Source organism: Macaca nemestrina, chromosome 17 (genome assembly GCF_043159975.1).
Source record: "Macaca nemestrina isolate mMacNem1 chromosome 17, mMacNem.hap1, whole genome shotgun sequence".
In the NCBI taxonomy this organism is placed as follows: domain Eukaryota; kingdom Metazoa; phylum Chordata; class Mammalia; order Primates; family Cercopithecidae; genus Macaca; species Macaca nemestrina.
The window spans coordinates 22,242,038-22,257,625 of record NC_092141.1 but is presented as its reverse complement, the minus strand read 5'-3'; the positions used below and the strand labels follow the sequence as shown (position 1 = coordinate 22,257,625).

The following is a 15,588-nucleotide window of genomic DNA, read 5'->3' as shown; positions in this document are numbered from 1 at the left end:
ATTTTGTGTTTCCAATTGGGGCAATTTATGGACCTTTGTTTCATATTTATGTTACTGGGAAGGGGTCCTGATCCAGACCCCAACAGAGAATTCTTAGATCTCGTGCAAGAAAGAATTTGAGGCAAATCCATAAAGTGAAAGCAAGTTTATTAGAGAAAGTAAAGGAAAGAAAGAATGGCCACGCCATAGGCAGAACAGTGGCAAGGGGTGCTCAACTGCTTGTACTTATTGTTACTTTTTGATTATATACTAAACAAGGGGTGGATTATCCATGAGTCTTCCAGGAAAGGTGTGGGCAATTCCTGGAATTGAGGGTTTGTCCCCCTTTTAGACAATATAGGGTAACTTTCTGACATTGCCATGGCATTCCTAAACTGTCATGATGCTGGTGGGAGTGTCTTTTAGCATGCTAATGCATAATTAGCATACAATGAGCAGTGAGGACAGCCAGACATCACTTTCATCACCATCTTGGTTGTGGCTGGCTTCTTTACCGCAACCTGTTTTATCAGCAAGGTCTTTGTGACCTGTATCTTGTGCCGACCTCCTATCTCATCCTGTGACTTAGAATGCCTGCCTTCCTGAGAATGCAGCCCAGTAGGTCTCAGCCTCATTCAAGATTCTCCAGGCTTAAGGGTAGGGTCTAAATTACCCAGGACCTATTCAAGATGGAGTTGTTCTGGTTCAAACACCTCTGGTATTTATATTAAAATATATAGACTTTTATTTTGGTGTCTAGGCCTGCCCTCTCCCTCATTTCTGGACTTCTGGCTGCCCAAAGCCAAGGTTTTGAGTTACTGTCTCTGGCTGACAACTCAAAGTGTGGACCTCCTAAGGGGTTACAGGAGGCAGGGTGTGGGGTGGGGGTAACAGGCAGCCCAGCCTCTTTCCCAGGCTCTCCAATCCCTTCCCAGGGAGCCCTGGCAAATTGAGCTCATGTTGTCCATGGCTTGTGAGTGAGACCAGATCCAGGACTCGCTGATGGGCCACCTAACTGAACCTGGGCTGCATGCAAACATCCCATCATGGAGGGCTCCAGCATCACAGTGAAGCCCCTGCCTTCGGCAGATCCCGCCACCATCTGCAATCCTTCCCTTTTCTGCATGACAGAGCCTAGGGTCTCTGCTAATCCAAAACATAGGTTTCAGACATTCCCACCTTTAATTCCTCCTGGAAGAGCAGCAGCCCAGAAAATCAGCAATCTGGGGAGGACCAGGGTCAGGGCAGAGGCCACAAGGACAGCCAAGGTGCCTGCCAGTTCCTACCTAACCTGGAGATGAAAGCCACCAATTCCCGAACAGCCCCCAGTGTGGCCCTGTGGCTCCTCCATGGCATCAGCAGCAGTGTGGGCACCATAAGAAGCCAGTGGACACCAGGGCACGTCCTCCAAGGAAACATCCTCCCCAGGCAGCTCCATCAGGTGCGACACCAGCAGAATTTGCCTGAACGTGTGACCTCAGCCACTTCCTCCTACCAACACCCATGCTTCAGGCCAGCCCGAAAGACCCGGCGTGAGCTCAAAGCAGAGTGGGGGTGAAGAAGCCTCACAGGGTGGACAGGTGAGGGGCAGGAACAAAATGAAGGATGTATGTGTGGGTGTGGGGGGTCAAGTGTGTCCCAGTGCTTTCCATGGAGCATGCAGACCCTGAGTTACATGGAGCACACAGACCCCGAGTACCACAGAGCACAAGGACCCTGAGTTCCCTGGAGAACACAGACCCCGAGTACCACAGAGCACAAGGACCCTGAGTTCCATGGAGCCAGGAGACCTCAAGTTCCACAGAGCAAGAAGACTTTGAGTTCCATGGAAAATGAAGACCCTGAGTTCCATGGAGCAAGACGACCCTGAGTTCCACAGAGCATGCAGACTGCGGAGTTCAATGGAGCTCAACGAGGTGATGCAGGAGATTGGCCAGGAGCGGGACACAAAGAGCTGCTGTGTGTGCACAGCATGTTTGGTCTTGGGGGCCCTTGGAGGTGGAGGTTGAAGGGGCATAAAATGTGGAGGCATTTGCTCAACAGGTTTTCAAAGAAGAGGGCGTACAGCACTTCCACACACTCAAAAGCACGCCGGGTGGAAGGTTATATGACAGCCTGCAGCTGGCTGGGCAACCAGAGGAGAGGCTGGCTGGCCTGTGCCCACCTGGGCGAAGCTTCAGAGACTGGTTGACTTTCTTCTAGGGCACTTCTCCCCTCCTCTTCTGTGGTGCTTCTCTTGTCTTTTCTTTCACGTTTGTGGGGCAAGGGAGATGATTCTGTAGAAATAAAGATAAGAAAACTTAATGGCCAGGCATTTAACATCTTATTTTCTGAGCTTCTGCTAATGATGGGTTGTGACTACTGACTTGAGTGATTCTCATTACGTTCATCTTAGAGAACACAGGATCGTCACTTCCTAGAGCAGGTTGCATAACAATGATATTAACACCAACAGGCACCACCATGCCTGGTTAATTTTTAAATTTATTTTGTAGAGACAAGGTCTCATTATATTGCCCAGGCTGGTCATGAACTCCTGGGCTCAAGCAATCCTTCCATCTCAACCTTCCAAAGTGCTGGGATTACAGATATGAGTTACTGTGCCTGGCCTGGCAGTTCCTTATAAAGCTAAGTATACCTTTATATATAAGCTGACAACTTATATTCACACAAAAACTTCCACGTAAATGTTTATTACAGCTTTATTCATAATTGCTAAAACTTGGAGGCAATCAAGATGCCTTTCAGTAGGTGAATGGATAAACTGTTGTGGATTCACACAATAAATTATTATTCCTTGATTTAAAACTGAGCTCACAAGCCATGAAAAGACACACAGGAAACTTAAATGCATATTGGTAAGTGAAAGGAGCCCACTTGAATGCTATGTACTATAGAATTCCAACCATACGATATTCTGTAAAATTGCACATGATATTGTATGGAAACAGTAAAGAGAGCAACAGTTATCAGGGTTGTGGGAAAGGGAGGGTGAAAGAAAGAAACAAATAGCTGAGGCACAATGGATATTTTAAGACAGTGAAACTATTCTGAATGCTGCATTAATGATGGATACATGTCATGTCATTACACATTTCTCAAAATTATAGAAGGTACAACACAAAGAGTGACCTCTAATGAATTTTAGTTAATAATAATGTTTCTACATTGTTCATCAACTGTAACAAACGTACCACAAGGCAAGGTTGTAAGGGTAACAACAGAGCATGTGGGCAGGAGACTGGGTATATGAGAATTCCCTGACTCATTTTTTCATGTAAATCTAAAACTGCTCTAACAAAAAGTCCAATAATTAAAATCCGAAAGGCCATAAAGGGTAGAATGGATAAATAAATTACAGTATGTTTATACAATTGAATAAAATGAATAAACTTGCAAGTTAAATGTAATACCCATGATGACACACACATACACATACACACACACACAATAGAATATATACAAAAGGAAATGAGGAAATTAAAACATTTCATTATCAAAAATCAATTAAATACAAAAGACAGTATGTAGGAAATGAAGAACAAAAAAGCTGTAAGACATATAAACAACAAACAGTATATGACAGAAATAAATCCCTCCTTATCAGTAAATACACAAAACCAAAAGTTGGTTTTTGAAAAGATGAACAAAACTGACAAAACTTTAGCTAGATTGACTAAGAAAAAGAGACTCAAAGTCAGAAATAACAGTGGGACATTATTATGAATTCTACAGAAATAAAGAATTATAAGAGGTGTACTATAAACAACTGTTTGCCAACAAATAGGACAGTCTAGATAAAATAGACAAATTCTTAGGTATACAAAACCTACTAGGACTGAATAATGAAAAAACAGAAAATTAGAATAGACCCCATAACTACTAAGATTGAATCAGTCATCAAAAACTTTCTGACAAAGAAAGGCCCTGAACCAGATGATTTCACTGGTGAATCTTACCAAACATTTAAATAACATTAATCCAACTCTTCGAAAAAATTGAAAATGAGAGAACATTTCTAAACTTATTCTATGAGGTCAGAATTACCCTGATACCAAAGTCAGAAAAAAAAAGTAGACAAGAAAACTAGAGATCCATATCACTTCCCTGATGCATACCAATGCAGAAATCCTCAACAAAATACCAACAAACTAAATTCAGCAGTATATTAAAATAATTATACACTATGACCAAGAAGAATTTATTCCTGGAATGCAAGGATGGTTGAACATTCAAACATCACTGCATTAACAGAATGGAGTGGCAAATCACAATTATCTCAACTGATGTAGAAAAAGCATCTACTACAGGTTTTATTCTACATAAATTTAAAAATCAACAAAGATGGTGAGGGGGTCAGATGGAATGCAGTGGGTGACAAATGAATCTTACTGCATTACAAATTATGACTAACCCATATTGAAGAGTGTGGGGAAAAAAGTCTTCAGCTAAGTAACCTTGGAAAATACTGTTTTGACTGCATACTGTAAGACTCAAGAACTGTACACAAACATACTGTTGGCGAATTTGTTTCAGGGTATGGGTTAGCAATTCTGAAATGAGTTTCCGTGTTAGCAAATATATTTTAGAGAATTAGATCCCAGTTTCTCTCTGTAGGTGAAAGAGTTACAAATAAGCAAAGGGAGAATGCTAGAATAAATCCTGAGGTGCTGCACTAGAGTTAGGAATGTCAGTATGAACCCTTATCTATTTTAATGTATCTGTTTAGATAGATAGAGATAGGTAGATGCTGAGTTTGTATTCATGCATACATGTTTGGAAACATTCACGTGTTTCCAAACTATGCTGAGAGAGCCTAGAAGCAGTGATATCCCAGTATTAATGAGCACACCCAGTACCCAGATCTTAGTTTCTAAATACCATTCTCCTATAAAAGAAACCCAGGCTTCTTGGAGAAATGACTAATTCTAGGCCTGCCATGAAAAACACAAGATGAGACTAGAGCATCTTGCAGTGCCAGAAAATAAAATGTGCTTTTAAAAAACATAAAAGGGTGGAGACATGTCAAAAGAAGCCAACCTGGAAGAGCTCTCTGTGACTCAAGGTGGAACAATGTGAGTGGCAAATAATTATGACAGCACTAAATTATAACCCAGAACATAAAAGAAATAGCCACAAGTCCATACTGATATAGAAAAGATTAAATAAATCAGGAAGGAAAGACAAATCTCCTTACAGAAGAATTCCAAGTAATAAATGTTGAAGGATAGCACAAATAGAAAACTACCACTAGAACAGTACAGTAATCATTACTGCAGGAAAGAGTCATCAATGAATGCAAAAGTTGTGATGAAACTTAAAGAAGAAACAGTATGTTTCTGTGGCCGCAAAATATCTCCCTCCAAATATTTATTAATATATTTTTCTTTTTTTCCCTCTTAATTTCATCTAAAGATCTATGACTAGAGCAAATATAATATTGTGTTGTGGGGTTTTTGACATGTACAGATACGAAATTTATGGCAACAACAGCACAAAGGATAGGAGATAAATGGTGCTATTCTGTAGTAAGTTTTTCTATTTTATACTCACTGTAATAGAACAATATTAACTCTAGACTGTGAGAATGTTAATGATGCACACTGTAATCCCTGGAGCAACTGCTAAAAAATGAAAATATGTGTCACTTCAATGCTAATAAAGGAATAAAACAATACAAAAAAGTACTTGTATAAGAATATTCATAGATCTTTACTAATATGATAGCCCAAAGCAGGAAATAGCCCAAATATTCATCAACAGAGAAATGTATGAACAAACCACAGTGCATTCATACAGCAGAATACTATTCAGCAATACAAAGGAACAAACTACTAAAATACACACTATGGAGATGTCTCACAAGCATTATGCTGAGACAGCTGGACATAAAAATGTATATTGTACGATTTCAAGCAAAATGAACTTATGGTTAAAAAACCCCCACAACAGTACTTTCCTCTGGGGGAGTTAAAAATTGCCTAGGAATGAGCATGAGGGAGGTTTCTGGGGATGATGGAAATATTCCATTCTGAAAAGGGGTGATGGTTATATGGGTGTTATTTATTTTTCAAAGCTGTACAATTAAGATTTGTGCCTTTCAATGCATGTATATCTTACCTCACCAAAAAAGAACTAAAAAAATACATAAAGTGAAGGGTAGGGAAAGGGCTGAGGTACAGAAGAAACAAAAATGGCACATGAATACTAGCTGTTGAATTTTTTTCACTTTGTATATATTTAAACTTCTCTGTAATGAAACACTTGCACAGAAAGACGAAACTGATCTATAACGTCAGCTGTTAAGACACTGGTACCTTTGAGGAGACAGGGAGAAAGCGCTTGTGGGCCACATGAGTGAGGCTGCTTCTATTTCTTGGTTACCCACGTGTATTAACTTTGTCATAATATATGTTGAGCTTTATGCCCGTATTTCTGTATGCACGCTATATATCAACAAAATATTTAAATACCACATATTTGCACACATAATTTAGTATCTCTGAGTAACAGCAGTGTTTTGTTTCAAAGTGGGACACTTCTACTCACAGCATCATCAGATGTATCTATTAATGTCCTAACCCTTGGGTGAGACCCCCTAGGTCTTCCCATTTTTGCCTCAATTTGCTAAAAGTAGCAAGACTCTTATTTGGTAAGTAGCAAGACTCTTATTTCTGATGATGTGATTTTATTTCCCAGCAAAGTCCTCCCCAAACCAAGGACACAATAACTAGCATGGTGCTCTGCACATCATATGCACTCAGTACTTGTGAAATTGAGTTGAGTCAAACAAAATGAGTAGCAGAGGTCAGGTCCTGCAAAAGATAGTATGTAAATAATGCAAGTAAGACTGAAAGGCTATAGCTCAGCAGCAAAGACTTTACATTCATTTGAGAAATCATTTGCTACTAGTTCATCAAAAGATGTTGGTTTCAAGCAGTGGTTCTCAACGCTGGCCACACACTGTAACCAGCTGGAGAGCTTTAAACAGCAAGGATGTCTGGATCCTGCCCCAGGGATTCTGATTTCACTGGTCTGTTGCAACTTCAGTTTTGGGAATTTTAAAAGCCCCCTGCCACCCAGGTAATTGTAAGGTGCATCAAGGGTGAGAACCTTAGCTGTGCTAAAGGATGCATTGGCTGTGCCTGATTCCCTTGTGTGCTGTGGGGATTTGCCTCATTGCAGCATCTCAGCTTTACAGGGAGGGGTGGCGGGCAGTCTTAGAAAATGGCTCTGCCCTGTTGAAATCAAAGGACGGCTTCAAGACATGCTCAGCTGCTTGACTAAACTGCAGCAGGAGGAAATGTCTTCTCAGCAGATCTATCTTTACAGCAGGTGTTTTCAGAGGAAGAGGTTGTTTGGGGCACAGCATTTTGATTTAGTCTGTGTTGAAGACCAGTAATAGCCTCCAAATGCCAAGATGGGATGAAAAGAATTTCCAAACATGTGGAGTGCTTTATACGTGTTTTCAAATTTCTCCTATGATTAGAAATGAAAAATATAGTGCTAGTGCCTTGATTTCTTAACTCAGCCTTCAACCATTTCCCCAAAATTATTCCAAGTTATTTCAAGACGCTTCCCAATCATTATCTGGAGAGGAATATTCCTAACGGTGAAGAACACTTCAAGGATGAGAATCTTGCCGGAATCCTGCCTCTATTGCAGAAGAGTCACCCTCCAGAACCTGGAAGGCCCAGGGAAGCTGTGTGATAGTGCGGCCCATGGAGGTGGCTGTGTTCTGGAGTCAGGCCGAGCAGATCCTGAGGCCCAGCACAGCCCGCTTAGTAGCTGTGGGGCTTTGGACAAGTTACTTGACTTGGACAGTTATATACATCTTGTCTGCAAGAAACGGCATAGTGATGCTAACTGCAACAATAGCGATTCTTCATCCCTCCCTGTGTCTGCATCCTTTGCAATGTGCTTTTACAGCTGCTCCCATCCAGGGGTAGAATCTGTTTCCCAAGACTTGGATCCAGCTGGCAGTTTTGGGCCCAGTCTCAAAAGGTCTTGAATGCTTCTTCCTTTTCTTTCAGAACCCTGCCATCTCCATGACAACAAGCCCAGGTTAGCCTGCTAGAGGATGAAACATTTTGGGGAAGAGAACCGAAGTTGCCCAGTCCACAGCCAACTCACTCTCAACAGCAGAGCTGCCTGGTCACTGACACCCTTCTCCCATACACACACATGAAGATTGCTATGCCTTATAAGGTATGGCAGGTTTTATAGGTATCACAATTCATTTATGGCAGGAGACTGCCATAAATTGCTGACCTGCTCAATCATGAGCTAAATAAGTTTTGGGACTGCTTATTACACAGTAACAGTGAACTAACACACCCAGAGCAGACAGGATGCCAGGATTAACAACATGCTGATTACAAGTTAGCTGGCAAACGGTAGGGACCATCTAGGTACCTAATTCCTTTTCCCCTTATTAGAAGTTGGGTCCCTCGAATTATAAAGAAATGCATGTAGGCCGGGCGCGGTGGCTCAAGCCTGTAATCCCAGTACTTTGGGAGGCCGAGACTGGCGGATCATGAGGTCAGGAGATGGAGACCATCCTGGCTAACACGGTGAAACCCCATCTCTACTAAAAATACAAGAAAATTAGCCGGGCGAGGTGGCGGGCGCCTGTAGTCCCAGCTACTCGGGAGGCTGAGGCAGGAGAATGGTGTGAACCCGGGGGAGCGGAGCTTGCAGTGAGCTGAGATCGCGCCACTGCACTCCAGCCTGGGGCACAGAGCAAGACTCTGCGTCAAAAAAAAAAAAAAAAAAAAAAAAAAAAAAAAAAGAAATGCATGTAGACATGTATGTGCTTAAAACTCACACAGTATCACACAACACAGGAGGAAACAGATGACAGCCTGACCACTAGGGCCAAGGCCAAATAGCAAGGTAAAGCATTTGTCTGGAATCTATTCCCTCCAAATCTAATCTCTGGAGGTCAAGGCTGTGGACAGGGCCCACCTCCTGGGACCCCGCTATCCTCTGATCTCTGGAGGGAGAATGGCCCCACCAAGCAGCAGATGGGTAGCAGTGTTGTACCTGTGGCCACCTCCTGCTGGCAGCCCCTGCCCTCTTAGGGCACTCTCTCTTCCTTTGGGACCGAAAAGAGATGTGGATAGGGAGGGGGAGCTCCCTGGCTCCTGGCAGAGAAATTCGGTTCAGGCCCTTCACCTTCCTGAGGTCAGGGAGTCAGAGCCCTCAGAACATCAGGAATGTGGCTGCTCCGAACTGGGATATGCTAGAAGTGTAAAATATGGGGTGAGTTTTAAAGATTTAGGACAAAGAAATGTAAAATGTTTCATTAATAATTTTATACTGATCACACATTAAAATGATATTTTGGATATATTGGGTCAAATAAATTATATTATCACAAATCAATTCCACCTGCTTCTCTTTAGTTTCTTTAACCTGGCTAGTAGAAAATTTAAAACTACAGACAGGCCTAGATCATATTCTGTTTATATCGGACAGGCTGTCTTAGAGGACGGCCTCCCTTCTGAAGCTCAGGCTGCCTCCAGTCATGATGGAAGGGGAAGTGGAGCAACGAAGAAAGGAGGTGGGTGCCAGGTGCTTTCAAACAACCAGCTCTCATGTTTCATAGAGCAAGGACTCACTCACTAACACCGGGACAGCACCAAGCCGTTCCTGCAGGATCTGCCCCCAAGACCCAAACACCTCTCACTAGGCCCTGCTTTCAACATTGGGAATCAAATTTCTTTTTCTTTCTTTTTTTGTTTTGTTTTGTTTTGTTTTGTTTTGTTTTGCTAGTGGCCAGGAAGGTTGTAAAATATGAAAATGTTAAATAATTTGTCATTTTGTTGTTTCCATTTATGAACAAAGGACTTAATAAAAAATGTAAGGTGTAACATTACAATAAAATACATTCATTTCGATATCACGCTGGAATTCAACATTGCTTTGACTGGGGCTGCAGAAGCAATGCAGAGCTGCTTCCTCCTCCAGACCTCACAGCTCAGCAAGCCTCTCAAGGGCTGGCTGCTGGCCACTGCGTTTGCAGTTTTTATAGGTTCTCTTCCTTCCAGGTGATTAACGAACAAGGCCAAAGGTGTTTGAAAGTTTCAGAAAACATGGGATTTTTCTTTCTGTGGCTCACCAGCATTTTCATTTCTAATATCAACAATACCATATGCAGGCCACAGCTGAGCCAAAACACATGATGACTTGAATCTGAAGTCAGATTGTACCTAATATTTAGGGCCATATGCATTACTAAAAAGGGACATATCTTTCAACAATTCCAGTAAGTTCCCAAGACTGAGTTCCCACTGGGTACTAGCCTGTGGTGGTGCCTCTGTGCTTTTTACTGAGGGCAAAATGGGACAGTGTTTGCTGAGTTCAGAGCTGAGGGGCTGCGGTGCCATGCAGGGAGCATGACTTCCCACTGAATAACACTCCTCTGTGAGAGCGGCCTGGCGGCCAAGGCCAGAGGGCTCAAGGCAACTGTCTCCTGTTTTCCTAACAAGCAACATTTTCAGGGAAAAATCCCAGTTTCAATGTAGGAATGTTTGGATGGTGGCTCAGGCCTGGGACTGAATTAAAAAGGAATAAGGAGATCAAATCCACATTTTAATTATAAACAAATGTCTCACTGAAAAAATTCCAGACCCATAAATCTATGTATGTATTAGTTATCAGAGTAATTTAAAATGTGAGGAAATTATACAGTGTGTGTCCCTTATTATATATTTCTCCCCTGCCACCACTTTTTAAACATCTAAAGTTCCTAACACATAGATACTCTTTATAAGGGAAAAAAAAAAAACTATTGACATTAATAGTTTGAAAATTTGTCCTCTCCAAATCTCATGCTGAAATTTGATCTCCTAGTGAGACCCTGTCTCTACAAAAAATAAAAAAATTAGTTGGCATGGTGGATTGAGCCTGTTATCCCAGCTACTCAGGAGGCGGAGGTGGGAGGATCTCTGGAGCCCCAGGAGTTGGATGCCACAGTAAGCTATGGCTCAGCTCAGCCTTGGCTTCTATAGTGAGCTACAACTGCACTACTGCACTCCACCCTGGGTGACAGAGTCAGATTATATCCTTAACAAAACAAAAAAAAGAAATTTGATTTCCAATGTTGAAAGCGGGGCCTAGGCCAGGTGCAGTGGTGCATGCCTGTAATCCCAGCACTTTGGGAGGCTGAGGCGGGCAGATCACAAGGTCAGGAGATCAAGACCATCCTGGTTAACATGGTGAAACACCATCTCCACTAAAACAAAAAATTAACCAGGCATGGTAGTGCGCGCCTGTAATCCCAGCTACTTGGGAGGCTGAGGCAGGAGAATGGCATGAACCTAGGAGGCGGAGCTTGCAGTGAGCCGAGATCATGCCACTGCACTCCAGTCTGGGTGGCAGAGTGAGACTCTGTCTCAAAAAAAAAAAAAAAAAAAAAAAGAAACAAAAGAAAGTGGGGCCTAGTGAGAGGTGTTTGGGTCTTGGGGGAAGATCCTTCAGGAATGGCTTGGTGCTGTCCCGGTTGTAGTGAGTGAGTCCTTCCTCTATGAAACATGAGAGCTGGTTATTTGAAAGCACGTGGCACCCACCTCCTTTCTTCCTCGCTCCACTTCCCCCTCCACCATGATTGGAGGCTTCCCAGGGTCCTCACTAGAAACAGATGCTGGTGCCAGGCTGGTACAGCCTGCAGAATCATGAGCCAAATAAACCTCTTTTCTTCATAAATTACCCAGCCTCGGGTGTTCTTTTATAGCAATACAAAATAGACTAATACAGACATCAATGTGAATATTTAATATTGGAAAATATTTTTCATTTTCTATTTTGTCTGTATAGCTAACATTAAAGAAGCCAAAGACACAGAATGCTACATCTCAGATACTGCATTTTGTAAAAAACATGAAGGTAAAAGCTTTGTTTCTTCAAGTACTAATCAATGATAGTTTTACTTTGCCCGTTTTATGCAGAATACAGTTCCATGAACCGTGGGGAGATGGAAAATAATCATGTCCCAGCCTTCCAGGGAAGTTCTTGGAAGGCTGGGACAGGTAAGATTGCATCTATAAACTCTGCAATGTCTGTCACACAACAGACACTTAATGAGAAGCCTACTGAATGAAAGAATACTTCCAACCAGCCTGGAGCTCAAATGCAGGTTCTCCCTGAAGTTCTGCATCTCACACTGTGGGCTTCCACGCACATGTCCACACCACCTGTGCACCCACTTCCTTATTGGACCTGAGCAGAACCCCACTTTCCAGCCCCTGCCTGTGACGGGACAACCAGGCCCTTGGGATCCACATCTCCAGCAGCTGGAATTCAGAGTTTATGACCTGCCGTTTTCCACATTCCCCCTCAGGACCTGCACCCCGCAGCATTGCACCTTCTATTCTGCTGTCAAGGCCCAGAGCTCGTTCATCTGCTTCCAGCAGCTCTCCACCCCTCTTCCTCCCTTCCCTCCTGCTGGATCTCTTTCTTTCATTGGTTCTTGTCCCTTTCCCTCAGTAAAAGAACTCTCCTTCCACTCTGCCTCATTCACATTCACTTGGGAACCAAACATTCACCCCACAGTTTAGTATTCCTAGTTGTGGAACAATTCAGTCACCTTCTGGAATGAGACAAATGTGAAGAAGCCAGACATGAAAAATCACTTATATGGATCGATTTATATGAAATGCCCAGAGAAGACAAATCTATTGAGATGGAAACTAGCTTTGCGGTTGCTTACAGCTGGGGTAGGGGCTGGGGGAAATAACAGGGTGATAGCTAAAGGGTATAGGACTGATAAAAATGTTCTAAACTTAACTATGGTGTTGGTTTCACATAGCTGTGATTATAGTAAACCCTAGTGGATCATAAGGTATGTGAATTTTTCCTCAATAAAGCTGTTTAAAAAAAAAAATGAGGCTGGGCAGAGCAACTCAACCTTGTAATATCAGCACTTGGGGAGGCTGAGGCAGGAGGATTGTTTGAGACCAGGAGTTCAAGACCAGCATGGACAGGAGTGAGACCCCATCTCTACAAAAGATTTAAACAATTTAGCCAAGCATGGTGGTGTGCACTTGTAATCCCAGGTACTCAGGAGGCTTAGGTGGGAGGATCACTTGAGCCTGAGAGTTGGAGGCTGCAGTGAGCCGGGATCATGCCACTGCACTCCAGCCTGGGAGACAGAGAACCACCCCAACTCAAAAAAAAATTATTATGAACTATTTTATACATACAAAATTACACACAGACACAGACACAGACACACACACACACACACACACACACACACACACAGCCTCACATAAAAGTAAAGTAAATACATTGTAGCCATCACTTGAAGCCATGTGCATGGTTGGCCCTTCCTAAATGTAACCCTTTGCCTCCCCATCTGGACAATCATTCTTCTGAAGCTTTACAAAAAGTATTATTTCCCTGACTTTCATTATACTTTTATTACATAATAATATCTCTAAATAATATATTGTTTCTCTAAAAACATACTGTTTAACTTTGTAAGTTTTTACACTTTCTATAAATGTGCTATGTATCTCTGTAACTTGCATTACTCATTCCACATTGTATTTTTGAGAGCCTTCTATGTTTTAAATAGTTTCTTGTTCAATTCTATGTGTTGCTTACTAATTAGCCTTTAAATTGAATATACTCAGACCTACCCGAGAGAGAATCCTTGTGGGATAATGAGTATAAAGTGCTTAAAGCAGTGCCCCATTCATTATCGGTATTCAATATTATATACGTACTACTAGATACAATATTTTAATACTGAGTAATTACACATATATTATGATTGCTCCTTTCTTTGTGGATGTACATTATTTCATCAACTACATTATGAACTAATAGTTTTCTTTCTTTTGGGGGAGGGGGCAGGGTCTGGCACTGTTGCCCAGGCTGAAGTACAGTGGTGCAATCATGGCTCACTGCAGCCTGGACCTCCTGGGTTCAAGGATCCTCCCACCTCAGCCTCCTGAGTAGCTGGGACTATCGGCAATGCCACCACTCCCAGCTAATTTTTAAATTTTTTGTAAAGATGGGGTTTCGCCATGTTGCCCAGGCTGGTCTCTAACTCCTAGCTCAGTCGGTGGCTCATGCCTGTAATTCCAGCACTTTGGGAGGCCAAGGTGGGAAAACTGCTTGAGCCTAGAAGTTCGAGACCAGCCTGGGCAATGTAGGGAGATGTAGTTTTTACAAAAATAAAAATAAAAATTAACAGGTATGGTGGTGCACACCTGTGGTCTCAGCTACTGGGGAGGCTGAAGCAGGTGGATCAGTGGAGCCCCTATCGTGGTGCAGTTTTGGCAAAAGACAAGAACCTGTCTCAAATTTTTCAGCTGATGGTTGTAGAGATAAAGTTTGAGCTTTCAAAGATTACAACATTTTAAACTAAATCGTTTGCTGGAAAAGCCACATGTTGCTTCCAGAAACAACTGGTAGACCACCAGGATCATGGTGGTGACTTCGAAAAGCTTTGGTGTGTTGACAAACGAGTGATGTTGCTGGTCTCAAGCCACTGCTACTGCGTACAAGGCAACTGCATGTAACAACCATATCAAATGTGGGTGACCAAGTGGCAACATTTAAGCATTTTACATCCTAACTTATGTGCAACTTAAACCTACTGCCACACTGTGAGTTAGGAAATTGGTAGGTTTTTTCTATTGACTTGCTGTGCCCTATAATTTTTCCTATTTTAAATAATGGGAAACAAGTTCTCAGTTTTTTTCTCAGAGAAAGTCTGACATTTCAGGCACAGATATGTCTGACAGTTATTACCAACAGAAGAGTTTCCAGCCTTTTCATCATATAATTTTAATTACTTGCCTTGGAAATTACTTAACTTCGTTCCTTCCAAATCCGGTAGTAAAATGGGTGCTGCAGAAAGATGTAGCACGGATATTCTGCTGCTTTGCTTGTCCCCGCACAGACCTGGGGCTTCAGGAGCCTGCAGCCACGAAGTACAGGGACATCATCCGAATGGAAAAGTGAGCCAGGTGGTCCCGCAGCCGCAGTGCTGGGGCGCAGAAGCGCAGCCTATGCACGGCGGGTGGGAGGCCCGCGGGCTCGGGCCTGTGTTTTTGCGGCTGAGAGGCCCCCACAGGACAAGGAGGCCCCGACCCAGGCTTTTGGAGCCAGCGAAGCGGGGGTGAAACCCCAAGGGGCGTAAAGGTCCTCACACGTGCGGCCAAGCTTCCCCTCTGCATGGTGAGGGGTTGGACCTTTCCGTGGTGATTTTTTTCCCATTATGCCGGGCGCGTAGCGGGCCCTGGGGCGGCGAGACGGGTGTGGGCGTTCAGCCAGCCCGGGGCCCTGGAGGCCGGCGAGCGGATTAGCAGCAGCCCAAGGGACAGAGGGATGGAGGAAAGGAGTCTCTACTTCCAGGTTCCCAGTGATCGCTAAGTTCGTTACAAGCAGTAAACTGATGACTTCAGTCACCGGCCACGGAGATCTACGTGCAGTCCTCAGACATCGAGCCCCGGAGGCCAGGCGCACTGCTGCATGCCTCAGGGGGCGTGCGGGGCGGAGGGGACGGGGCGGGGCGGGGCGGAGGGGCGGGGACTGAAGGTACGGGGCAGAGGGGCAGGGGGCGGAGAGGGCGGGACGAGGCGTGGCGGGGTG

General features: G+C 43.4%; 1 pseudogene; it reads right to left on the bottom strand.

Moving 5' to 3' along the window:
- On the bottom strand, positions 1–15,213 carry LOC139359479 (putative uncharacterized protein LINC02693; annotated as a pseudogene).
- Between the last annotated feature and the right edge of the window lie 375 nt (positions 15,214–15,588).